This window comes from Microcebus murinus, chromosome 16, assembly GCF_040939455.1.
Source record: "Microcebus murinus isolate Inina chromosome 16, M.murinus_Inina_mat1.0, whole genome shotgun sequence".
NCBI lineage: Eukaryota > Metazoa > Chordata > Mammalia > Primates > Cheirogaleidae > Microcebus > Microcebus murinus.
The window spans coordinates 55,959,137-55,983,987 of record NC_134119.1 but is presented as its reverse complement, the minus strand read 5'-3'; the positions used below and the strand labels follow the sequence as shown (position 1 = coordinate 55,983,987).

The window sequence follows — 24,851 nt, the reverse complement described above, 5'->3', positions numbered from 1 at the left end:
TCCCGAAATGGAAGAAAGAAACGAGCAAACAGAGACACCGGTAGCCCGCCCGGAAAAGAGTCTGCCCCTGAGAGAAAGCACCCTGACCAGGTTCACCCGTGGGTGGGTGGCGAGCTAGCGGCATTCAGAAGAGCGAGGCCCGCAGTCTGTGCGGAAGACACCTGCGCTCGGGTGTGTGTGGCGGCGCGATTCACAAGCAGCTCTAGACGTTAAACCCAGGAGAAGCCAGGGAGTTCCCAACGCCCCAGGTGTCCTCAGCCCACGACTGGCTGCTGTGGGAATGCGAAGCCCGGCTCCTTGTCTCAGAGCGGGGTTCCCAGGAGGATCAGGCTGAAGCTGGGACTTGGCCTCAAAGTGTCCCCTCGCATGGCCACCCCCTTCCCCTTCCTGCTCCTCTACTCCTGGTGCCCCTCCATCCAGGGGCCAGACCTTAAAGAGTCACCGCAAGAGAATCCTGGTCCCAAAGGAGCCTTCTGGGGGACCGGTGCTGAGAGAGGTTGTGGGCATGGCCCGCTGGGGCTCTGCCCGACCCAGGGCTGAGAGATGCCACCTCCCAGCTCTGGGTCCCTGCAGGAAGTGTTGGCAAGCACAGGGCCGGTCCTCCAAAGGCCCAGGTGCAGGGAGCCCAGGCCAAGCAGCCTGTGGAAGAAGCCACTTGCCGTGCCACCCCGGGAACAGGACTGCAGGCCCCGGCCCTTCCCACCTCCTCCTCCTCCTCCTCCTCCTCCTCCTCCCCCCCGCCCCGCCCCCACAGGGCACAGGGCTCAGAGACACCTCAGACTCTTGCTACCCAAAGTGCAAAGGGCATCAGTTGCTCCTCCAACCCCCCCCCCCCGCGGCCGAGCAGACCGCGTTGTCCAGCCAGCCCCCGGGCCTCCCTGGGGTGCCCAGCACAAAAGTGCAGACACCCACCGGACCCTCAGTCTCAGTTTTCGGAGGTTTTTGCCACTCTAAGGACCCGCAGGCCAGCTGGGCCTTCGGGCAGGACAGAGAGCCCTGGAATCCGACGTGGAGAGCTGCGTGTACGTCCCCATCAGGAGGCGGTCCCCACCTCCGCGGCTCTCCCCTTGCGGGGAGCCGCAGCCCAGCCGGCAGCCGCAGGGCCTCAGGGAAGACACCAGGCTGGGCCCCCGCGGCACAGCGGGGGCACGTCCCCCGCACTCACGCGACTTAGGGACGGCTGCTGGAGACTGCTGCGGCCACCCTGCTGCCGGGTTTCTGGAGGGCTTCCTGGAAGCAGCATCCACACCAAGCCCTTGGAAGGCCCAGGCGACGGAGGAGCCGGTCAGGCAGGGGCCGAGGACGGTGAGAGGCCGGGCGGGAAGGAGCGTGTCAGGCAGGGGCAGAGGACGGTGACCGGCCGGGCGGGGAGGAGCCGGTCAGGCGGGGGCCCAGGACAGTGACGGGCCTGGCCGGGGAGGAGTGCGTCAGGCAGGGGCAGAGGAGACGGGCTGGGTAAGGGTTAGGGTTACAGTTAGGGCACAATTCACAATCCCAAAGACGTGGAAGCGACCCGAGTGCCCATCCATCCAGGAGTGCATCAATAAAATGTGGCGCGTGGACACCACGGAGTGCCATTCGGCTGTGAGGAGCAGCGGTGAGAGGGCGCCTCTCGTGTTCTCCTGGCCAGAGCTGGAACCCGTTCCAGTAAGCCAAGAATCCCAAGAATGGACACACGGGCACCACGTGAGCGCGCTCACCAGCAAACTGGTACGAACGGATGGACGCCTAAGTGGACAGAGAGGAATCACCTTCATCGGGTGGGTGTCGGGCGGGCGGGTGGGGGGAGGGGAGGGGCATACACATCCATTAGGCATGGGGTGGGTGCGCACCGACTGGGGGATGGGCGCACTTGAAGCTCTGACCCGAGGGGGGAGGCTTGGAGAGGGCAAGGCACCCGACCTTAACATTGGTACCCCCACAATACGCTGGAACAACATGAGAGGTATATGAATAAGAACACAGGGGGGGCCGGGCGCGGTGGCTCACGCCTGTAATCCTAGCTCTCTGGGAGGCCGAGGCGGGCGGATTGCTCCAGGTCAGGAGTTCGAAACCAGCCTGAGCAAGAGCGAGACCCCGTCTCTACTAAAAATAGAAAGAAATTAATTGGCCAACTAATATATATAGAAAAACACAGCCGGGCGTGGTGGTGCATGCCTGTAGTCCCAACTACTCGGGAGGCTGAGGCAGCAGGATTGCTTGAGCCCGGAGATTGAGGTTGCTGTGAGCTAGACTGACGCCATGGCACTCACTCTAGCCTGGGCAGCAAAACGAGACTCTGTCTCAAAAAAAAAAAAAAAAAAAAAGAACACAGGGGGGAGGGGGGCACGGGCAACACATGTCACCTGAATACTTGTACTCCCATCATCTGCTTGAAAAGAGAGAGAAAAGAAAATGCAATCCTAGAGGTAAGAGACACTTTTTAAAAATAATGAATCCGAAGAGAAAAGTAAAAGGAGGCCTGTGGAGCAGGTCTGGGTGTGACTCCGGATCCCCCAACATCAGGTGCCACCACCAAAGATTCCTGCGTGTAGCCCATAGAACCCCAAAAGCAACGGGACGAGTTCTGGTCACATACTCCCTCAAAATGACATCCTGGCCTTCTTCTGGAACTCCCTCCCCTCTCAGACTCTCAAGGTTTCCTCCAGCGTGTCGGTTCCCACAGAGCAGACCTTTGGTCTGAGACCTGACAGTCCAGATGCCACGCATGCTGCCGCGTGGCCGCGGTGTCGCGGCTTGGGACAAGAGGAGGCCCCACGGTGCGGGCTGGGGCGCCAGGCACCGCGCGGGCGCTGAGGGTGGGGGTGACCCCCACCCCGGGCCGCCGCGGCGCTCCCAGAAAGGGGACAGAACAAGAGGCAAGAAAAAAAAAAAAAAAAAAAAAAAGCAGCAGCCTGTGGCACCCGGTATTCGGAGGCGGTCTCCCATCCAAGTACTAACCAGGCCCGACCCTGCTTAGCTTCCGAGACCAGACGAGATCGGGGGCGTTCAGGGTGGTGTGGCCCTAGACGGCGGCGGAGGGCGCCCCTGCCCCGCTCGAGAAGCCGAGCCTCTCTGGGCTTCCCCGCCGCCGCCTCCCGCCCCAGGCCCCGCGCCGGGCCGGGCTGGGCCGTTTGAGTTCGCCGGCCGGGTCCCGCGGGCTCCCAGGGACGGGGGTGATGGGCGGGGCGGGGCGGGGCGGGGGGGCTGTCTCTCTATACACACACACACACACTCACACTCACTCACACTCACACAACATGCGCCTCCACGGCTGGACTCGCCAAGGTGGAGCCCTCCCAGCCCCCCTCGTCTCCTCGCCCGGCCTCCTTCACCTACCCGCTGCCCACCCCCAGCGCGTCGCTGCCGCTGACTGCGCACGCGCGGGACGCTCGCCCTTTGACCCCAGCCAGGGGCCGCCCTCCCCCACAACCCCTTTCAGCTGCGCCCCCCTTCCCTCGCCCTGTGGGTGGGCTGCCGCCTATTCCCCCGGGCCAGGGCTGGGGCACAGCCAGTGTATGGGGCGTCTCTCTCTGGGGATGTGTCCCATGGGTGGGGTGGGGTGGGGTGGCGTGGTTTGGGGGGCGCTGAAGAAATCAGTCCCCTCCATCTCCTACCTCTGGAAAACGCCCAAGCCCGTGGAGAACTGCCGGCACCGCTTCGTGGGGGCCGGGACCCTCCTCCGTGTCCTCCTGTGGCCCAGTCCAAGGGGCCTGGGCCTGGCCGGGGCTGCATTGGACCCCGACCACCCTGGCGTGTGGACTCGCTAAAAATCGGCCATTAGATATTGGATTCCAGCTTCCTGGAGGTCATTTCACTAATGAGTGCACCGGAAAGAGTTTCCTAATCCATCTGTGAGGGTGGCAACTGAAAGAGAATTTTAAAGCTGACAGAATAGGCGAGGGAAGGCATAGGAGATTTCCACACCCAGCAAGGAAGACTTTCCCGAAATGGAAGAAAGAAACGAGCAAACAGAGACACCGGTAGCCCGCCCGGAAAAGAGTCTGCCCCTGAGAGAAAGCACCCTGACCAGGTTCACCCGTGGGTGGGTGGCGAGCTAGCGGCATTCAGAAGAGCGAGGCCCGCAGTCTGTGCGGAAGACACCTGCGCTCGGGTGTGTGTGGCGGCGCGATTCACAAGCAGCTCTAGACGTTAAACCCAGGAGAAGCCAGGGAGTTCCCAACGCCCCAGGTGTCCTCAGCCCACGACTGGCTGCTGTGGGAATGCGAAGCCCGGCTCCTTGTCTCAGAGCGGGGTTCCCAGGAGGATCAGGCTGAAGCTGGGACTTGGCCTCAAAGTGTCCCCTCGCATGGCCACCCCCTTCCCCTTCCTGCTCCTCTACTCCTGGTGCCCCTCCATCCAGGGGCCAGACCTTAAAGAGTCACCGCAAGAGAATCCTGGTCCCAAAGGAGCCTTCTGGGGGACCGGTGCTGAGAGAGGTTGTGGGCATGGCCCGCTGGGGCTCTGCCCGACCCAGGGCTGAGAGATGCCACCTCCCAGCTCTGGGTCCCTGCAGGAAGTGTTGGCAAGCACAGGGCCGGTCCTCCAAAGGCCCAGGTGCAGGGAGCCCAGGCCAAGCAGCCTGTGGAAGAAGCCACTTGCCGTGCCACCCCGGGAACAGGACTGCAGGCCCCGGCCCTTCCCACCTCCTCCTCCTCCTCCTCCTCCTCCTCCTCCCCCCCGCCCCGCCCCCACAGGGCACAGGGCTCAGAGACACCTCAGACTCTTGCTACCCAAAGTGCAAAGGGCATCAGTTGCTCCTCCAACCCCCCCCCCGCGGCCGAGCAGACCGCGTTGTCCAGCCAGCCCCCGGGCCTCCCTGGGGTGCCCAGCACAAAAGTGCAGACACCCACCGGACCCTCAGTCTCAGTTTTCGGAGGTTTTTGCCACTCTAAGGACCCGCAGGCCAGCTGGGCCTTCGGGCAGGACAGAGAGCCCTGGAATCCGACGTGGAGAGCTGCGTGTACGTCCCCATCAGGAGGCGGTCCCCACCTCCGCGGCTCTCCCCTTGCGGGGAGCCGCAGCCCAGCCGGCAGCCGCAGGGCCTCAGGGAAGACACCAGGCTGGGCCCCCGCGGCACAGCGGGGGCACGTCCCCCGCACTCACGCGACTTAGGGACGGCTGCTGGAGACTGCTGCGGCCACCCTGCTGCCGGGTTTCTGGAGGGCTTCCTGGAAGCAGCATCCACACCAAGCCCTTGGAAGGCCCAGGCGACGGAGGAGCCGGTCAGGCAGGGGCCGAGGACGGTGAGAGGCCGGGCGGGAAGGAGCGTGTCAGGCAGGGGCAGAGGACGGTGACCGGCCGGGCGGGGAGGAGCCGGTCAGGCGGGGGCCCAGGACAGTGACGGGCCTGGCCGGGGAGGAGTGCGTCAGGCAGGGGCAGAGGAGACGGGCTGGGTAAGGGTTAGGGTTACAGTTAGGGCACAATTCACAATCCCAAAGACGTGGAAGCGACCCGAGTGCCCATCCATCCAGGAGTGCATCAATAAAATGTGGCGCGTGGACACCACGGAGTGCCATTCGGCTGTGAGGAGCAGCGGTGAGAGGGCGCCTCTCGTGTTCTCCTGGCCAGAGCTGGAACCCGTTCCAGTAAGCCAAGAATCCCAAGAATGGACACACGGGCACCACGTGAGCGCGCTCACCAGCAAACTGGTACGAACGGATGGACGCCTAAGTGGACAGAGAGGAATCACCTTCATCGGGTGGGTGTCGGGCGGGCGGGTGGGGGGAGGGGAGGGGCATACACATCCATTAGGCATGGGGTGGGTGCGCACCGACTGGGGGATGGGCGCACTTGAAGCTCTGACCCGAGGGGGGAGGCTTGGAGAGGGCAAGGCACCCGACCTTAACATTGGTACCCCCACAATACGCTGGAACAACATGAGAGGTATATGAATAAGAACACAGGGGGGGCCGGGCGCGGTGGCTCACGCCTGTAATCCTAGCTCTCTGGGAGGCCGAGGCGGGCGGATTGCTCCAGGTCAGGAGTTCGAAACCAGCCTGAGCAAGAGCGAGACCCCGTCTCTACTAAAAATAGAAAGAAATTAATTGGCCAACTAATATATATAGAAAAACACAGCCGGGCGTGGTGGTGCATGCCTGTAGTCCCAACTACTCGGGAGGCTGAGGCAGCAGGATTGCTTGAGCCCGGAGATTGAGGTTGCTGTGAGCTAGACTGACGCCATGGCACTCACTCTAGCCTGGGCAGCAAAACGAGACTCTGTCTCAAAAAAAAAAAAAAAAAAAAAGAACACAGGGGGGAGGGGGGCACGGGCAACACATGTCACCTGAATACTTGTACTCCCATCATCTGCTTGAAAAGAGAGAGAAAAGAAAATGCAATCCTAGAGGTAAGAGACACTTTTTAAAAATAATGAATCCGAAGAGAAAAGTAAAAGGAGGCCTGTGGAGCAGGTCTGGGTGTGACTCCGGATCCCCCAACATCAGGTGCCACCACCAAAGATTCCTGCGTGTAGCCCATAGAACCCCAAAAGCAACGGGACGAGTTCTGGTCACATACTCCCTCAAAATGACATCCTGGCCTTCTTCTGGAACTCCCTCCCCTCTCAGACTCTCAAGGTTTCCTCCAGCGTGTCGGTTCCCACAGAGCAGACCTTTGGTCTGAGACCTGACAGTCCAGATGCCACGCATGCTGCCGCGTGGCCGCGGTGTCGCGGCTTGGGACAAGAGGAGGCCCCACGGTGCGGGCTGGGGCGCCAGGCACCGCGCGGGCGCTGAGGGTGGGGGTGACCCCCACCCCGGGCCGCCGCGGCGCTCCCAGAAAGGGGACAGAACAAGAGGCAAGAAAAAAAAAAAAAAAAAAAAAAGCAGCAGCCTGTGGCACCCGGTATTCGGAGGCGGTCTCCCATCCAAGTACTAACCAGGCCCGACCCTGCTTAGCTTCCGAGACCAGACGAGATCGGGGGCGTTCAGGGTGGTGTGGCCCTAGACGGCGGCGGAGGGCGCCCCTGCCCCGCTCGAGAAGCCGAGCCTCTCTGGGCTTCCCCGCCGCCGCCTCCCGCCCCAGGCCCCGCGCCGGGCCGGGCTGGGCCGTTTGAGTTCGCCGGCCGGGTCCCGCGGGCTCCCAGGGACGGGGGTGATGGGCGGGGCGGGGCGGGGCGGGGGGGCTGTCTCTCTATACACACACACACACACTCACACTCACTCACACTCACACAACATGCGCCTCCACGGCTGGACTCGCCAAGGTGGAGCCCTCCCAGCCCCCCTCGTCTCCTCGCCCGGCCTCCTTCACCTACCCGCTGCCCACCCCCAGCGCGTCGCTGCCGCTGACTGCGCACGCGCGGGACGCTCGCCCTTTGACCCCAGCCAGGGGCCGCCCTCCCCCACAACCCCTTTCAGCTGCGCCCCCCTTCCCTCGCCCTGTGGGTGGGCTGCCGCCTATTCCCCCGGGCCAGGGCTGGGGCACAGCCAGTGTATGGGGCGTCTCTCTCTGGGGATGTGTCCCATGGGTGGGGTGGGGTGGGGTGGCGTGGTTTGGGGGGCGCTGAAGAAATCAGTCCCCTCCATCTCCTACCTCTGGAAAACGCCCAAGCCCGTGGAGAACTGCCGGCACCGCTTCGTGGGGGCCGGGACCCTCCTCCGTGTCCTCCTGTGGCCCAGTCCAAGGGGCCTGGGCCTGGCCGGGGCTGCATTGGACCCCGACCACCCTGGCGTGTGGACTCGCTAAAAATCGGCCATTAGATATTGGATTCCAGCTTCCTGGAGGTCATTTCACTAATGAGTGCACCGGAAAGAGTTTCCTAATCCATCTGTGAGGGTGGCAACTGAAAGAGAATTTTAAAGCTGACAGAATAGGCGAGGGAAGGCATAGGAGATTTCCACACCCAGCAAGGAAGACTTTCCCGAAATGGAAGAAAGAAACGAGCAAACAGAGACACCGGTAGCCCGCCCGGAAAAGAGTCTGCCCCTGAGAGAAAGCACCCTGACCAGGTTCACCCGTGGGTGGGTGGCGAGCCAGCGGCATTCAGAAGAGCGAGGCCCGCAGTCTGTGCGGAAGACACCTGCGCTCGGGTGTGTGTGGCGGCGCGATTCACAAGCAGCTCTAGATGTTAAACCAAGGAGAAGCCAGGGAGTTCCCAACGCCCCAGGTGTCCTCAGCCCACGACTGGCTGCTGTGGGAATGCGAAGCCCGGCTCCTTGTCTCAGAGCGGGGTTCCCAGGAGGATCAGGCTGAAGCTGGGACTTGGCCTCCAAGTGTCCCCTCGCATGGCCACCCCCTTCCCCTTCCTGCTCCTCTACTCCTGGTGCCCCTCCATCCAGGGGCCAGACCTTAAAGAGTCACCGCAAGAGAATCCTGGTCCCAAAGGAGCCTTCTGGGGGACCGGTGCTGAGAGAGGTTGTGGGCATGGCCCGCTGGGGCTCTGCCCGACCCAGGGCTGAGAGATGCCACCTCCCAGCTCTGGGTCCCTGCAGGAAGTGTTGGCAAGCACAGGGCCGGTCCTCCAAAGGCCCAGGTGCAGGGAGCCCAGGCCAAGCAGCCTGTGGAAGAAGCCACTTGCCGTGCCACCCCGGGAACAGGACTGCAGGCCCCGGCCCTTCCCACCTCCTCCTCCTCCTCCTCCTCCTCCTCCCCCCCGCCCCGCCCCCACAGGGCACAGGGCTCAGAGACACCTCAGACTCTTGCTACCCAAAGTGCAAAGGGCATCAGTTGCTCCTCCAACCCCCCCCCCCCGCGGCCGAGCAGACCGCGTTGTCCAGCCAGCCCCCCGGCCTCCCTGGGGTGCCCAGCACAAAAGTGCAGACACCCACCGGACCCTCAGTCTCAGTTTTCGGAGGTTTTTGCCACTCTAAGGACCCGCAGGCCAGCTGGGCCTTCGGGCAGGACAGAGAGCCCCGGAATCCGACGGGGAGAGCTGCGTGTACGTCCCCATCAGGAGGCGGTCCCCACCTCCGCGGCTCTCCCCTTGCGGGGAGCCGCAGCCCAGCCGGCAGCCGCAGGGCCTCAGGGAAGACACCAGGCTGGGCCCCCGCGGCACAGCGGGGGCACGTCCCCCGCACTCACGCGACTTAGGGACGGCTGCTGGAGACTGCTGCGGCCACCCTGCTGCCGGGTTTCTGGAGGGCTTCCTGGAAGCAGCATCCACACCAAGCCCTTGGAAGGCCCAGGCGACGGAGGAGCCGGTCAGGCAGGGGCCGAGGACGGTGAGAGGCCGGGCGGGAAGGAGCGTGTCAGGCAGGGGCAGAGGACGGTGACCGGCCGGGCGGGGAGGAGCCGGTCAGGCGGGGGCCCAGGACAGTGACGGGCCTGGCCGGGGAGGAGTGCGTCAGGCAGGGGCAGAGGAGACGGGCTGGGTAAGGATTAGGGTTACAGTTAGGGCACAATTCACAATCCCAAAGACGTGGAAGCGACCCGAGTGCCCATCCATCCAGGAGTGCATCAATAAAATGTGGCGCGTGGACACCACGGAGTGCCATTCGGCTGTGAGGAGCAGCGGTGAGAGGGCGCCTCTCGTGTCCTCCTGGCCAGAGCTGGAACCCGTTCCAGTAAGCCAAGTATCCCAAGAATGGACACACGGGCACCACGTGAGCGCGCTCACCAGCAAACTGGTACGAACGGATGGACGCCTAAGTGGACAGAGAGGAATCACCTTCATCGGGTGGGTGTCGGGCGGGCGGGTGGGGGGAGGGGAGGGGCATACACATCCATTAGGCATGGGGTGGGTGCGCACCGACTGGGGGATGGGCGCACTTGAAGCTCTGACCCGAGGGGGGAGGCTTGGAGAGGGCAAGGCACCCGACCTTAACATTGGTACCCCCACAATACGCTGGAACAACATGAGAGGTATATGAATAAGAACACAGGGGGGGCCGGGCGCGGTGGCTCACGCCTGTAATCCTAGCTCTCTGGGAGGCCGAGGCGGGCGGATTGCTCCAGGTCAGGAGTTCGAAACCAGCCTGAGCAAGAGCGAGACCCCGTCTCTACTAAAAATAGAAAGAAATTAATTGGCCAACTAATATATATAGAAAAACACAGCCGGGCGTGGTGGTGCATGCCTGTAGTCCCAACTACTCGGGAGGCTGAGGCAGCAGGATTGCTTGAGCCCGGAGATTGAGGTTGCTGTGAGCTAGGCTGACGCCATGGCACTCACTCTAGCCTGGGCAGCAAAACGAGACTCTGTCTCAAAAAAAAAAAAAAAAAGAACACAGGGGGGAGGGCGGCACGGGCAACACATGTCACCTGAATACTTGTACTCCCATCATCTGCTTGAAAAGAGAGAGAAAAGAAAATGCAATCCTAGAGGTAAGAGACACTTTTTAAAAATAATGAATCCGAAGAGAAAAGTAAAAGGAGGCCTGTGGAGCAGGTCTGGGTGTGACTCCGGATCCCCCAACATCAGGTGCCACCACCAAAGATTCCTGCGTGTAGCCCATAGAACCCCAAAAGCAACGGGACGAGTTCTGGTCACATACTCCCTCAAAATGACATCCTGGCCTTCTTCTGGAACTCCCTCCCCTCTCAGACTCTCAAGGTTTCCTCCAGCGTGTCGGTTCCCACAGAGCAGACCTTTGGTCTGAGACCTGACAGTCCAGATGCCACGCATGCTGCCGCGTGGCCGCGGTGTCGCGGCTTGGGACAAGAGGAGGCCCCACGGTGCTGGCTGGGGCGCCAGGCACCGCGCGGGCGCTGAGGGTGGGGGTGACCCCCACCCCGGGCCGCCGCCGCGCTCCCAGAAAGGGGACAGAACAAGAGGCAAAAAAAAAAAAAAAGCAGCAGCCTGTGGCACCTGGTATTCCCAGGCGGTCTCCCATCCAAGTACTAACCAGGCCCGACCCTGCTTAGCTTCCGAGACCAGACGAGATCGGGGGCGTTCAGGGTGGTGTGGCCCTAGACGGCGGCGGAGGGCGCCCCTGCCCCGCTCGAGAAGCCGAGCCTCTCTGGGCTTCCCCGCCGCCGCCTCCCGCCCCAGGCCCCGTGCCGGGCCGGGCCGGGCCGTTTGAGTTCGCCGGCCAGGTCCCGCGGGCTCCCAGGGACGGGGGTGATGGGCGGGGCGGGGCGGGGCGGGGCGGGGTGGGGGGCTGTCTCTCTATACACACACACACACACTCACACTCACTCACACTCACACAAGATGCGCCTCCACGGCTGGACTCGCCAAGGTGGAGCCCTCCCAGCCCCCCTCGTCTCCTCGCCCGGCCTCCTTCACCTACCCGCTGCCCACCCCCAGCGCGTCGCTGCCGCTGACTGCGCACGCGCGGGACGCTCGCCCTTTGACCCCAGCCAGGGGCCGCCCTCCCCCACAACCCCTTTCAGCTGCGCCCCCCTTCCCTCGCCCTGTGGGTGGGCTGCCGCCTATTCCCCCGGGCCAGGGCTGGGGCACAGCCAGTGTATGGGGCGTCTCTCTCTGGGGATGTGTCCCATGGGTGGGGTGGGGTGGGGTGGCGTGGTTTGGGGGGCGCTGAAGAAATCAGTCCCCTCCATCTCCTACCTCTGGAAAACGCCCAAGCCCGTGGAGAACTGCCGGCACCGCTTCGTGGGGGCCGGGACCCTCCTCCGTGTCCTCCTGTGGCCCAGTCCAAGGGGCCTGGGCCTGGCCGGGGCTGCATTGGACCCCGACCACCCTGGCGTGTGGACTCGCTAAAAATCGGCCATTAGATATTGGATTCCAGCTTCCTGGAGGTCATTTCACTAATGAGTGCACCGGAAAGAGTTTCCTAATCCATCTGTGAGGGTGGCAACTGAAAGAGAATTTTAAAGCTGACAGAATAGGCGAGGGAAGGCATAGGAGATTTCCACACCCAGCAAGGAAGACTTTCCCGAAATGGAAGAAAGAAACGAGCAAACAGAGACACCGGTAGCCCGCCCGGAAAAGAGTCTGCCCCTGAGAGAAAGCACCCTGACCAGGTTCACCCGTGGGTGGGTGGCGAGCCAGCGGCATTCAGAAGAGCGAGGCCCGCAGTCTGTGCGGAAGACACCTGCGCTCGGGTGTGTGTGGCGGCGCGATTCACAAGCAGCTCTAGATGTTAAACCAAGGAGAAGCCAGGGAGTTCCCAACGCCCCAGGTGTCCTCAGCCCACGACTGGCTGCTGTGGGAATGCGAAGCCCGGCTCCTTGTCTCAGAGCGGGGTTCCCAGGAGGATCAGGCTGAAGCTGGGACTTGGCCTCAAAGTGTCCCCTCGCATGGCCACCCCCTTCCCCTTCCTGCTCCTCTACTCCTGGTGCCCCTCCATCCAGGGGCCAGACCTTAAAGAGTCACCGCAAGAGAATCCTGGTCCCAAAGGAGCCTTCTGGGGGACCGGTGCTGAGAGAGGTTGTGGGCATGGCCCGCTGGGGCTCTGCCCGACCCAGGGCTGAGAGATGCCACCTCCCAGCTCTGGGTCCCTGCAGGAAGTGTTGGCAAGCACAGGGCCGGTCCTCCAAAGGCCCAGGTGCAGGGAGCCCAGGCCAAGCAGCCTGTGGAAGAAGCCACTTGCCGTGCCACCCCGGGAACAGGACTGCAGGCCCCGGCCCTTCCCACCTCCTCCTCCTCCTCCTCCTCCTCCTCCTCCCCCCCGCCCCGCCCCCACAGGGCACAGGGCTCAGAGACACCTCAGACTCTTGCTACCCAAAGTGCAAAGGGCATCAGTTGCTCCTCCAACCCCCCCCCCGCGGCCGAGCAGACCGCGTTGTCCAGCCAGCCCCCGGGCCTCCCTGGGGTGCCCAGCACAAAAGTGCAGACACCCACCGGACCCTCAGTCTCAGTTTTCGGAGGTTTTTGCCACTCTAAGGACCCGCAGGCCAGCTGGGCCTTCGGGCAGGACAGAGAGCCCCGGAATCCGACGTGGAGAGCTGCGTGTACGTCCCCATCAGGAGGCGGTCCCCACCTCCGCGGCTCTCCCCTTGCGGGGAGCCGCAGCCCAGCCGGCAGCCGCAGGGCCTCAGGGAAGACACCAGGCTGGGCCCCCGCGGCACAGCGGGGGCACGTCCCCCGCACTCACGCGACTTAGGGACGGCTGCTGGAGACTGCTGCGGCCACCCTGCTGCCGGGTTTCTGGAGGGCTTCCTGGAAGCAGCATCCACACCAAGCCCTTGGAAGGCCCAGGCGACGGAGGAGCCGGTCAGGCAGGGGCCGAGGACGGTGAGAGGCCGGGCGGGAAGGAGCGTGTCAGGCAGGGGCAGAGGACGGTGACCGGCCGGGCGGGGAGGAGCCGGTCAGGCGGGGGCCCAGGACAGTGACGGGCCTGGCCGGGGAGGAGTGCGTCAGGCAGGGGCAGAGGAGACGGGCTGGGTAAGGGTTAGGGTTACAGTTAGGGCACAATTCACAATCCCAAAGACGTGGAAGCGACCCGAGTGCCCATCCATCCAGGAGTGCATCAATAAAATGTGGCGCGTGGACACCACGGAGTGCCATTCGGCTGTGAGGAGCAGCGGTGAGAGGGCGCCTCTCGTGTTCTCCTGGCCAGAGCTGGAACCCGTTCCAGTAAGCCAAGTATCCCAAGAATGGACACACGGGCACCACGTGAGCGCGCTCACCAGCAAACTGGTACGAACGGATGGACGCCTAAGTGGACAGAGAGGAATCACCTTCATCGGGTGGGTGTCGGGCGGGCGGGTGGGGGGAGGGGAGGGGCATACACATCCATTAGGCATGGGGTGGGTGCGCACCGACTGGGGGATGGGCGCACTTGAAGCTCTGACCCGAGGGGGGAGGCTTGGAGAGGGCAAGGCACCCGACCTTAACATTGGTACCCCCACAATACGCTGGAACAACATGAGAGGTATATGAATAAGAACACAGTGGGGGCCGGGCGCGGTGGCTCACGCCTGTAATCCTAGCTCTCTGGGAGGCCGAGGCGGGCGGATTGCTCCAGGTCAGGAGTTCGAAACCAGCCTGAGCAAGAGCGAGACCCCGTCTCTACTAAAAATAGAAAGAAATTAATTGGCCAACTAATATATATAGAAAAACACAGCCGGGCGTGGTGGTGCATGCCTGTAGTCCCAACTACTCGGGAGGCTGAGGCAGCAGGATTGCTTGAGCCCGGAGATTGAGGTTGCTGTGAGCTAGACTGACGCCATGGCACTCACTCTAGCCTGGGCAGCAAAACGAGACTCTGTCTCAAAAAAAAAAAAAAAAAAAGAACACAGGGGGGAGGGGGGCACGGGCAACACATGTCACCTGAATACTTGTACTCCCATCATCTGCTTGAAAAGAGAGTGAAAAGAAAATGCAATCCTAGAGGTAAGAGACACTTTTTAAAAATAATGAATCCGAAGAGAAAGGTAAAAGGAGGCCTGTGGAGCAGGTCTGGGTGTGACTCCGGATCCCCCAACATCAGGTGCCACCACCAAAGATTCCTGCGTGTAGCCCATAGAACCCCAAAAGCAACGGGACGAGTTCTGGTCACATACTCCCTCAAAATGACATCCTGGCCTTCTTCTGGAACTCCCTCCCCTCTCAGACTCTCAAGGTTTCCTCCAGCGTGTCGGTTCCCACAGAGCAGACCTTTGGTCTGAGACCTGACAGTCCAGATGCCACGCATGCTGCCGCGTGGCCGCGGTGTCGCGGCTTGGGACAAGAGGAGGCCCCACGGTGCGGGCTGGGGCGCCAGGCACCGCGCGGGCGCTGAGGGTGGGGGTGACCCCCACCCCGGGCCGCCGCCGCGCTCCCAGAAAGGGGACAGAACAAGAGGCAAGAAAAAAAAAAAAAAAAAAAAAAGCAGCAGCCTGTGGCACCCGGTATTCCGAGGCGGTCTCCCATCCAAGTACTAACCAGGCCCGACCCTGCCTAGCTTCCGAGACCAGACGAGATCGGGGGCGTTCAGGGTGGTGTGGCCCTAGACGGCGGCGGAGGGCGCCCCTGCCCCGCTCGAGAAGCCGAGCCTCTCTGGGCTTCCCCGCCGCCGCCTCCCGCCCCAGGCCCCGCGCCGGGCCGGGCCGGGCCGTTTGAGTTCGCCGGCCAGGTCCCGCGGGCTCCCAGGGACGGGGGTGATGGGCGGGGCGGGGCGGGGCGGGGTGGGGGGCTGTCTCTCTATACACACACACACACACTCACACTCACTCACACTCACACAACATGCGCCTCCACGGCTGGACTCGCCAAGGTGGAGCCCTCCCAGCCCCCCTCGTCTCCTCGCCCGGCCTCCTTCACCTACCCGCTGCCCACCCCCAGCGCGTCGCTGCCGCTGACTGCGCACGCGCGGGACGCTCGCCCTTTGACCCCAGCCAGGGGCCGCCCTCCCCCACAACCCCTTTCAGCTGCGCCCCCCTTCCCTCGCCCTGTGGGTGGGCTGCCGCCTATTCCCCCGGGCCAGGGCTGGGGCACAGCCAGTGTATGGGGCGTCTCTCTCTGGGGATGTGTCCCATGGGTGGGGTGGGGTGGGGTGGCGTGGTTTGGGGGGCGCTGAAGAAATCAGTCCCCTCCATCTCCTACCTCTGGAAAACGCCCAAGCCCGTGGAGAACTGCCGGCACCGCTTCGTGGGGGCCGGGACCCTCCTCCGTGTCCTCCTGTGGCCCAGTCCAAGGGGCCTGGGCCTGGCCGGGGCTGCATTGGACCCCGACCACCCTGGCGTGTGGACTCGCTAAAAATCGGCCATTAGATATTGGATTCCAGCTTCCTGGAGGTCATTTCACTAATGAGTGCACCGGAAAGAGTTTCCTAATCCATCTGTGAGGGTGGCAACTGAAAGAGAATTTTAAAGCTGACAGAATAGGAGAGGGAAGGCATAGGAGATTTCCACACCCAGCAAGGAAGACTTTCCCGAAATGGAAGAAAGAAACGAGCAAACAGAGACACCGGTAGCCCGCCCGGAAAAGAGTCTGCCCCTGAGAGAAAGCACCCTGACCAGGTTCACCCGTGGGTGGGTGGCGAGCTAGCGGCATTCAGAAGAGCGAGGCCCGCAGTCTGTGCGGAAGACACCTGCGCTCGGGTGTGTGTGGCGGCGCGATTCACAAGCAGCTCTAGACGTTAAACCCAGGAGAAGCCAGGGAGTTCCCAACGCCCCAGGTGTCCTCAGCCCACGACTGGCTGCTGTGGGAATGCGAAGCCCGGCTCCTTGTCTCAGAGCGGGGTTCCCAGGAGGATCAGGCTGAAGCTGGGACTTGGCCTCAAAGTGTCCCCTCGCATGGCCACCCCCTTCCCCTTCCTGCTCCTCTACTCCTGGTGCCCCTCCATCCAGGGGCCAGACCTTAAAGAGTCACCGCAAGAGAATCCTGGTCCCAAAGGAGCCTTCTGGGGGACCGGTGCTGAGAGAGGTTGTGGGCATGGCCCGCTGGGGCTCTGCCCGACCCAGGGCTGAGAGATGCCACCTCCCAGCTCTGGGTCCCTGCAGGAAGTGTTGGCAAGCACAGGGCCGGTCCTCCAAAGGCCCAGGTGCAGGGAGCCCAGGCCAAGCAGCCTGTGGAAGAAGCCACTTGCCGTGCCACCCCGGGAACAGGACTGCAGGCCCCGGCCCTTCCCACCTCCTCCTCCTCCTCCTCCTCCTCCTCCTCCCCCCCGCCCCGCCCCCACAGGGCACAGGGCTCAGAGACACCTCAGACTCTTGCTACCCAAAGTGCAAAGGGCATCAGTTGCTCCTCCAACCCCCCCCCCCCGCGGCCGAGCAGACCGCGTTGTCCAGCCAGCCCCCGGGCCTCCCTGGGGTGCCCAGCACAAAAGTGCAGACACCCACCGGACCCTCAGTCTCAGTTTTCGGAGGTTTTTGCCACTCTAAGGACCCGCAGGCCAGCTGGGCCTTCGGGCAGGACAGAGAGCCCTGGAATCCGACGTGGAGAGCTGCGTGTACGTCCCCATCAGGAGGCGGTCCCCACCTCCGCGGCTCTCCCCTTGCGGGGAGCCGCAGCCCAGCCGGCAGCCGCAGGGCCTCAGGGAAGACACCAGGCTGGGCCCCCGCGGCACAGCGGGGGCACGTCCCCCGCACTCACGCGACTTAGGGACGGCTGCTGGAGACTGCTGCGGCCACCCTGCTGCCGGGTTTCTGGAGGGCTTCCTGGAAGCAGCATCCACACCAAGCCCTTGGAAGGCCCAGGCGACGGAGGAGCCGGTCAGGCAGGGGCCGAGGACGGTGAGAGGCCGGGCGGGAAGGAGCGTGTCAGGCAGGGGCAGAGGACGGTGACCGGCCGGGCGGGGAGGAGCCGGTCAGGCGGGGGCCCAGGACAGTGACGGGCCTGGCCGGGGAGGAGTGCGTCAGGCAGGGGCAGAGGAGACGGGCTGGGTAAGGGTTAGGGTTACAGTTAGGGCACAATTCACAATCCCAAAGACGTGGAAGCGACCCGAGTGCCCATCCATCCAGGAGTGCATCAATAAAATGTGGCGCGTGGACACCACGGAGTGCCATTCGGCTGTGAGGAGCAGCGGTGAGAGGGCGCCTCTCGTGTTCTCCTGGCCAGAGCTGGAACCCGTTCCAGTAAGCCAAGAATCCCAAGAATGGACACACGGGCACCACGTGAGCGCGCTCACCAGCAAACTGGTACGAACGGATGGACGCCTAAGTGGACAGAGAGGAATCACCTTCATCGGGTGGGTGTCGGGCGGGCGGGTGGGGGGAGGGGAGGGGCATACACATCCATTAGGCATGGGGTGGGTGCGCACCGACTGGGGGATGGGCGCACTTGAAGCTCTGACCCGAGGGGGGAGGCTTGGAGAGGGCAAGGCACCCGACCTTAACATTGGTACCCCCACAATACGCTGGAACAACATGAGAGGTATATGAATAAGAACACAGGGGGGGCCGGGCGCGGTGGCTCACGCCTGTAATCCTAGCTCTCTGGGAGGCCGAGGCGGGCGGATTGCTCCAGGTCAGGAGTTCGAAACCAGCCTGAGCAAGAGCGAGACCCCGTCTCTACTAAAAATAGAAAGAAATTAATTGGCCAACTAATATATATAGAAAAACACAGCCGGGCGTGGTGGTGCATGCCTGTAGTCCCAACTACTCGGGAGGCTGAGGCAGCAGGATTGCTTGAGCCCGGAGATTGAGGTTGCTGTGAGCTAGACTGACGCCATGGCACTCACTCTAGCCTGGGCAGCAAAACGAGACTCTGTCTCAAAAAAAAAAAAAAAAAAAAAGAACACAGGGGGGAGGGGGGCACGGGCAACACATGTCACCTGAATACTTGTACTCCCATCATCTGCTTGAAAAGAGAGAGAAAAGAAAATGCAATCCTAGAGGTAAGAGACACTTTTTAAAAATAATGAATCCGAAGAGAAAAGTAAAAGGAGGCCTGTGGAGCAGGTCTGGGTGTGACTCCGGATCCCCCAACATCAGGTGCCACCACCAAAGATTCCTGCGTGTAGCCCATAGAACCCCAAAAGCAACGGGACGAGTTCTGGTCACATACTCCCTCAAAATGACATCCTGGCCTTCTTCTGGAACTCCCTCCCCTCTCAGACTCTCAAGGTTTCCTCCAGCGTGTCGGTTCCCACAGAGCAGACCTTTGGTCTGAGACCTGACAGTCCAGATGCCACGCATGCTGCCGCGTGGCCGCGGTGTCGCGGCTTGGGACAAGAGGAGGCCCCACGGTGCGGGCTGGGGCGCCAGGCACCGCGCGGGCGCTGAGGGTGGGGGTGACCCCCACCCCGGGCCGCCGCGGCGCTCCCAGAAAGGGGACAGAACAAGAGGCAAGAAAAAAAAAAAAAAAAAAAAAAGCAGCAGCCTGTGGCACCCGGTATTCGGAGGCGGTCTCCCATCCAAGTACTAACCAGGCCCGACCCTGCTTAGCTTCCGAGACCAGACGAGATCGGGGGCGTTCAGGGTGGTGTGGCCCTAGACGGCGGCGGAGGGCGCCCCTGCCCCGCTCGAGAAGCCGAGCCTCTCTGGGCTTCCCCGCCGCCGCCTCCCGCCCCAGGCCCCGCGCCGGGCCGGGCTGGGCCGTTTGAGTTCGCCGGCCGGGTCCCGCGGGCTCCCAGGGACGGGGGTGATGGGCGGGGCGGGGCGGGGCGGGGGGGCTGTCTCTCTATACACACACACACACACTCACACTCACTCACACTCACACAACATGCGCCTCCACGGCTGGACTCGCCAAGGTGGAGCCCTCCCAGCCCCCCTCGTCTCCTCGCCCGGCCTCCTTCACCTACCCGCTGCCCACCCCCAGCGCGTCGCTGCCGCTGACTGCGCACGCGCGGGACGCTCGCCCTTTGACCCCAGCCAGGGGCCGCCCTCCCCCACAACCCCTTTCAGCTGCGCCCCCCTTCCCTCGCCCTGTGGGTGGGCTGCCGCCTATTCCCCCGGGCCAGGGCTGGGGCACAGCCAGTGTATGGGGCGTCTCTCTCTGGGGATGTGTCCCATGGGTGGGGTGGGGTGGGGTGGCGTGGTTTGGGGGGCGCTGAAGAAATCAGTCCCCTCCATCTCCTACCTCTGGAAAACGCCCAAGCCCGTGGAGAACTGCCGGCACCGCTTCGTGGGGGCCGGGACCCTCCTCCGTGTCCTCCTGTGGCCCAGTCCAAGGGGCCTGGGCCTGGCCGGGGCTGCATTGGACCCCGACCACCCTGGCGTGTGGACTCGCTAAAAATCGGCCATTAGATATTGGATTCCAGCTTCCTGGAGGTCATTTCACTAATGAGTGCACCGGAAAGAGTTTCCTAATCCATCTGTGAGGGTGGCAACTGAAAGAGAATTTTAAAGCTGACAGAATAGGCGAGGGAAGGCATAGGAGATTTCCACACCCAGCAAGGAAGACTTTCCCGAAATGGAAGAAAGAAACGAGCAAACAGAGACACCGGTAGCCCGCCCGGAAAAGAGTCTGCCCCTGAGAGAAAGCACCCTGACCAGGTTCACCCGTGGGTGGGTGGCGAGCTAGCGGCATTCAGAAGAGCGAGGCCCGCAGTCTGTGCGGAAGACACCTGCGCTCGGGTGTGTGTGGCGGCGCGATTCACAAGCAGCTCTAGACGTTAAACCCAGGAGAAGCCAGGGAGTTCCCAACGCCCCAGGTGTCCTCAGCCCACGACTGGCTGCTGTGGGAATGCGAAGCCCGGCTCCTTGTCTCAGAGCGGGGTTCCCAGGAGGATCAGGCTGAAGCTGGGACTTGGCCTCAAAGTGTCCCCTCGCATGGCCACCCCCTTCCCCTTCCTGCTCCTCTACTCCTGGTGCCCCTCCATCCAGGGGCCAGACCTTAAAGAGTCACCGCAAGAGAATCCTGGTCCCAAAGGAGCCTTCTGGGGGACCGGTGCTGAGAGAGGTTGTGGGCATGGCCCGCTGGGGCTCTGCCCGACCCAGGGCTGAGAGATGCCACCTCCCAGCTCTGGGTCCCTGCAGGAAGTGTTGGCAAGCACAGGGCCGGTCCTCCAAAGGCCCAGGTGCAGGGAGCCCAGGCCAAGCAGCCTGTGGAAGAAGCCACTTGCCGTGCCACCCCGGGAACAGGACTGCAGGCCCCGGCCCTTCCCACCTCCTCCTCCTCCTCCTCCTCCTCCTCCTCCCCCCCGCCCCGCCCCCACAGGGCACAGGGCTCAGAGACACCTCAGACTCTTGCTACCCAAAGTGCAAAGGGCATCAGTTGCTCCTCCAACCCCCCCCCCCCGCGGCCGAGCAGACCGCGTTGTCCAGCCAGCCCCCGGGCCTCCCTGGGGTGCCCAGCACAAAAGTGCAGACACCCACCGGACCCTCAGTCTCAGTTTTCGGAGGTTTTTGCCACTCTAAGGACCCGCAGGCCAGCTGGGCCTTCGGGCAGGACAGAGAGCCCTGGAATCCGACGTGGAGAGCTGCGTGTACGTCCCCATCAGGAGGCGGTCCCCACCTCCGCGGCTCTCCCCTTGCGGGGAGCCGCAGCCCAGCCGGCAGCCGCAGGGCCTCAGGGAAGACACCAGGCTGGGCCCCCGCGGCACAGCGGGGGCACGTCCCCCGCACTCACGCGACTTAGGGACGGCTGCTGGAGACTGCTGCGGCCACCCTGCTGCCGGGTTTCTGGAGGGCTTCCTGGAAGCAGCATCCACACCAAGCCCTTGGAAGGCCCAGGCGACGGAGGAGCCGGTCAGGCAGGGGCCGAGGACGGTGAGAGGCCGGGCGGGAAGGAGCGTGTCAGGCAGGGGCAGAGGACGGTGACCGGCCGGGCGGGGAGGAGCCGGTCAGGCGGGGGCCCAGGACAGTGACGGGCCTGGCCGGGGAGGAGTGCGTCAGGCAGGGGCAGAGGAGACGGGCTGGGTAAGGGTTAGGGTTACAGTTAGGGCACAATTCACAATCCCAAAGACGTGGAAGCGACCCGAGTGCCCATCCATCCAGGAGTGCATCAATAAAATGTGGCGCGTGGACACCACGGAGTGCCATTCGGCTGTGAGGAGCAGCGGTGAGAGGGCGCCTCTCGTGTTCTCCTGGCCAGAGCTGGAACCCGTTCCAGTAAGCCAAGAATCCCAAGAATGGACACACGGGCACCACGTGAGCGCGCTCACCAGCAAACTGGTACGAACGGATGGACGCCTAAGTGGACAGAGAGGAATCACCTTCATCGGGTGGGTGTCGGGCGGGCGGGTGGGGGGAGGGGAGGGGCATACACATCCATTAGGCATGGGGTGGGTGCGCACCGACTGGGGGATGGGCGCACTTGAAGCTCTGACCCGAGGGGGGAGGCTTGGAGAGGGCAAGGCACCCGACCTTAACATTGGTACCCCCACAATACGCTGGAACAACATGAGAGGTATATGAATAAGAACACAGGGGGGGCCGGGCGCGGTGGCTCACGCCTGTAATCCTAGCTCTCTGGGAGGCCGAGGCGGGCGGATTGCTCCAGGTCAGGAGTTCGAAACCAGCCTGAGCAAGAGCGAGACCCCGTCTCTACTAAAAATAGAAAGAAATTAATTGGCCAACTAATATATATAGAAAAACACAGCCGGGCGTGGTGGTGCATGCCTGTAGTCCCAACTACTCGGGAGGCTGAGGCAGCAGGATTGCTTGAGCCCGGAGATTGAGGTTGCTGTGAGCTAGACTGACGCCATGGCACTCACTCTAGCCTGGGCAGCAAAACGAGACTCTGTCTCAAAAAAAAAAAAAAAAAAAAAGAACACAGGGGGGAGGGGGGCACGGGCAACACATGTCACCTGAATACTTGTACTCCCATCATCTGCTTGAAAAGAGAGAGAAAAGAAAATGCAATCCTAGAGGTAAGAGACACTTTTTAAAAATAATGAATCCGAAGAGAAAAGTAAAAGGAGGCCTGTGGAGCAGGTCTGGGTGTGACTCCGGATCCCCCAACATCAGGTGCCACCACCAAAGATTCCTGCGTGTAGCCCATAGAACCCCAAAAGCAACGGGACGAGTTCTGGTCACATACTCCCTCAAAATGACATCCTGGCCTTCTTCTGGAACTCCCTCCCCTCTCAGACTCTCAAGGTTTCCTCCAGCGTGTCGGTTCCCACAGAGCAGACCTTTGGTCTGAGACCTGACAGTCCAGATGCCACGCATGCTGCCGCGTGGCCGCGGTGTCGCGGCTTGGGACAAGAGGAGGCCCCACGGTGCGGGCTGGGGCGCCAGGCACCGCGCGGGCGCTGAGGGTGGGGGTGACCCCCACCCCGGGCCGCCGCGGCGCTCCCAGAAAGGGGACAGAACAAGAGGCAAGAAAAAAAAAAAAAAAAAAAAAAGCAGCAGCCTGTGGCACCCGGTATTCGGAGGCGGTCTCCCATCCAAGTACTAACCAGGCCCGACCCTGCTTAGCTTCCGAGACCAGACGAGATCGGGGGCGTTCAGGGTGGTGTGGCCCTAGACGGCGGCGGAGGGCGCCCCTGCCCCGCTCGAGAAGCCGAGCCTCTCTGGGCTTCCCCGCCGCCGCCTCCCGCCCCAGGCCCCGCGCCGGGCCGGGCTGGGCCGTTTGAGTTCGCCGGCCGGGTCCCGCGGGCTCCCAGGGACGGGGGTGATGGGCGGGGCGGGGCGGGGCGGGGGGGCTGTCTCTCTATACACACACACACACACTCACACTCACTCACACTCACACAACATGCGCCTCCACGGCTGGACTCGCCAAGGTGGAGCCCTCCCAGCCCCCCTCGTCTCCTCGCCCGGCCTCCTTCACCTACCCGCTGCCCACCCCCAGCGCGTCGCTGCCGCTGACTGCGCACGCGCGGGACGCTCGCCCTTTGACCCCAGCCAGGGGCCGCCCTCCCCCACAACCCCTTTCAGCTGCGCCCCCCTTCCCTCGCCCTGTGGGTGGGCTGCCGCCTATTCCCCCGGGCCAGGGCTGGGGCACAGCCAGTGTATGGGGCGTCTCTCTCTGGGGATGTGTCCCATGGGTGGGGTGGGGTGGGGTGGCGTGGTTTGGGGGGCGCTGAAGAAATCAGTCCCCTCCATCTCCTACCTCTGGAAAACGCCCAAGCCCGTGGAGAACTGCCGGCACCGCTTCGTGGGGGCCGGGACCCTCCTCCGTGTCCTCCTGTGGCCCAGTCCAAGGGGCCTGGGCCTGGCCGGGGCTGCATTGGACCCCGACCACCCTGGCGTGTGGACTCGCTAAAAATCGGCCATTAGATATTGGATTCCAGCTTCCTGGAGGTCATTTCACTAATGAGTGCACCGGAAAGAGTTTCCTAATCCATCTGTGAGGGTGGCAACTGAAAGAGAATTTTAAAGCTGACAGAATAGGCGAGGGAAGGCATAGGAGATTTCCACACCCAGCAAGGAAGACTTTCCCGAAATGGAAGAAAGAAACGAGCAAACAGAGACACCGGTAGCCCGCCCGGAAAAGAGTCTGCCCCTGAGAGAAAGCACCCTGACCAGGTTCACCCGTGGGTGGGTGGCGAGCTAGCGGCATTCAGAAGAGCGAGGCCCGCAGTCTGTGCGGAAGACACCTGCGCTCGGGTGTGTGTGGCGGCGCGATTCACAAGCAGCTCTAGACGTTAAACCCAGGAGAAGCCAGGGAGTTCCCAACGCCCCAGGTGTCCTCAGCCCACGACTGGCTGCTGTGGGAATGCGAAGCCCGGCTCCTTGTCTCAGAGCGGGGTTCCCAGGAGGATCAGGCTGAAGCTGGGACTTGGCCTCAAAGTGTCCCCTCGCATGGCCACCCCCTTCCCCTTCCTGCTCCTCTACTCCTGGTGCCCCTCCATCCAGGGGCCAGACCTTAAAGAGTCACCGCAAGAGAATCCTGGTCCCAAAGGAGCCTTCTGGGGGACCGGTGCTGAGAGAGGTTGTGGGCATGGCCCGCTGGGGCTCTGCCCGACCCAGGGCTGAGAGATGCCACCTCCCAGCTCTGGGTCCCTGCAGGAAGTGTTGGCAAGCACAGGGCCGGTCCTCCAAAGGCCCAGGTGCAGGGAGCCCAGGCCAAGCAGCCTGTGGAAGAAGCCACTTGCCGTGCCACCCCGGGAACAGGACTGCAGGCCCCGGCCCTTCCCACCTCCTCCTCCTCCTCCTCCTCCTCCTCCTCCCCCCCGCCCCGCCCCCACAGGGCACAGGGCTCAGAGACACCTCAGACTCTTGCTACCCAAAGTGCAAAGGGCATCAGTTGCTCCTCCAACCCCCCCCCCCGCGGCCGAGCAGACCGCGTTGTCCAGCCAGCCCCCGGGCCTCCCTGGGGTGCCCAGCACAAAAGTGCAGACACCCACCGGACCCTCAGTCTCAGTTTTCGGAGGTTTTTGCCACTCTAAGGACCCGCAGGCCAGCTGGGCCTTCGGGCAGGACAGAGAGCCCTGGAATCCGACGTGGAGAGCTGCGTGTACGTCCCCATCAGGAGGCGGTCCCCACCTCCGCGGCTCTCCCCTTGCGGGGAGCCGCAGCCCAGCCGGCAGCCGCAGGGCCTCAGGGAAGACACCAGGCTGGGCCCCCGCGGCACAGCGGGGGCACGTCCCCCGCACTCACGCGACTTAGGGACGGCTGCTGGAGACTGCTGCGGCCACCCTGCTGCCGGGTTTCTGGAGGGCTTCCTGGAAGCAGCATCCACACCAAGCCCTTGGAAGGCCCAGGCGACGGAGGAGCCGGTCAGGCAGGGGCCGAGGACGGTGAGAGGCCGGGCGGGAAGGAGCGTGTCA

General features: G+C 63.2%; 1 non-coding gene and 5 pseudogenes across 1 annotated transcript; all 6 read right to left on the bottom strand.

Annotated features, from left to right (window-relative positions):
• Nucleotides 1–2,891: 2,891 nt before the first annotated feature.
• On the bottom strand, nt 2,892–3,010 carry LOC142861344 (uncharacterized; annotated as a pseudogene).
• A 3,800-nt stretch (nt 3,011–6,810) lies between these two features.
• On the bottom strand, nt 6,811–6,929 carry LOC142861343 (uncharacterized; annotated as a pseudogene).
• Nucleotides 6,930–10,714: 3,785 nt separating this feature from the next.
• Nucleotides 10,715–10,833, bottom strand: LOC142861251 (5S ribosomal RNA). The gene has a single exon (XR_012912618.1). It is a non-coding gene; the product is annotated as a 5S ribosomal RNA (ribosomal RNA).
• A 3,807-nt stretch (nt 10,834–14,640) lies between these two features.
• Nucleotides 14,641–14,759, bottom strand: LOC142861353 (uncharacterized; annotated as a pseudogene).
• A 3,806-nt stretch (nt 14,760–18,565) lies between these two features.
• On the bottom strand, nt 18,566–18,684 carry LOC142861342 (uncharacterized; annotated as a pseudogene).
• A 3,802-nt stretch (nt 18,685–22,486) lies between these two features.
• Nucleotides 22,487–22,605, bottom strand: LOC142861340 (uncharacterized; annotated as a pseudogene).
• Nucleotides 22,606–24,851: the final 2,246 nt, after the last annotated feature.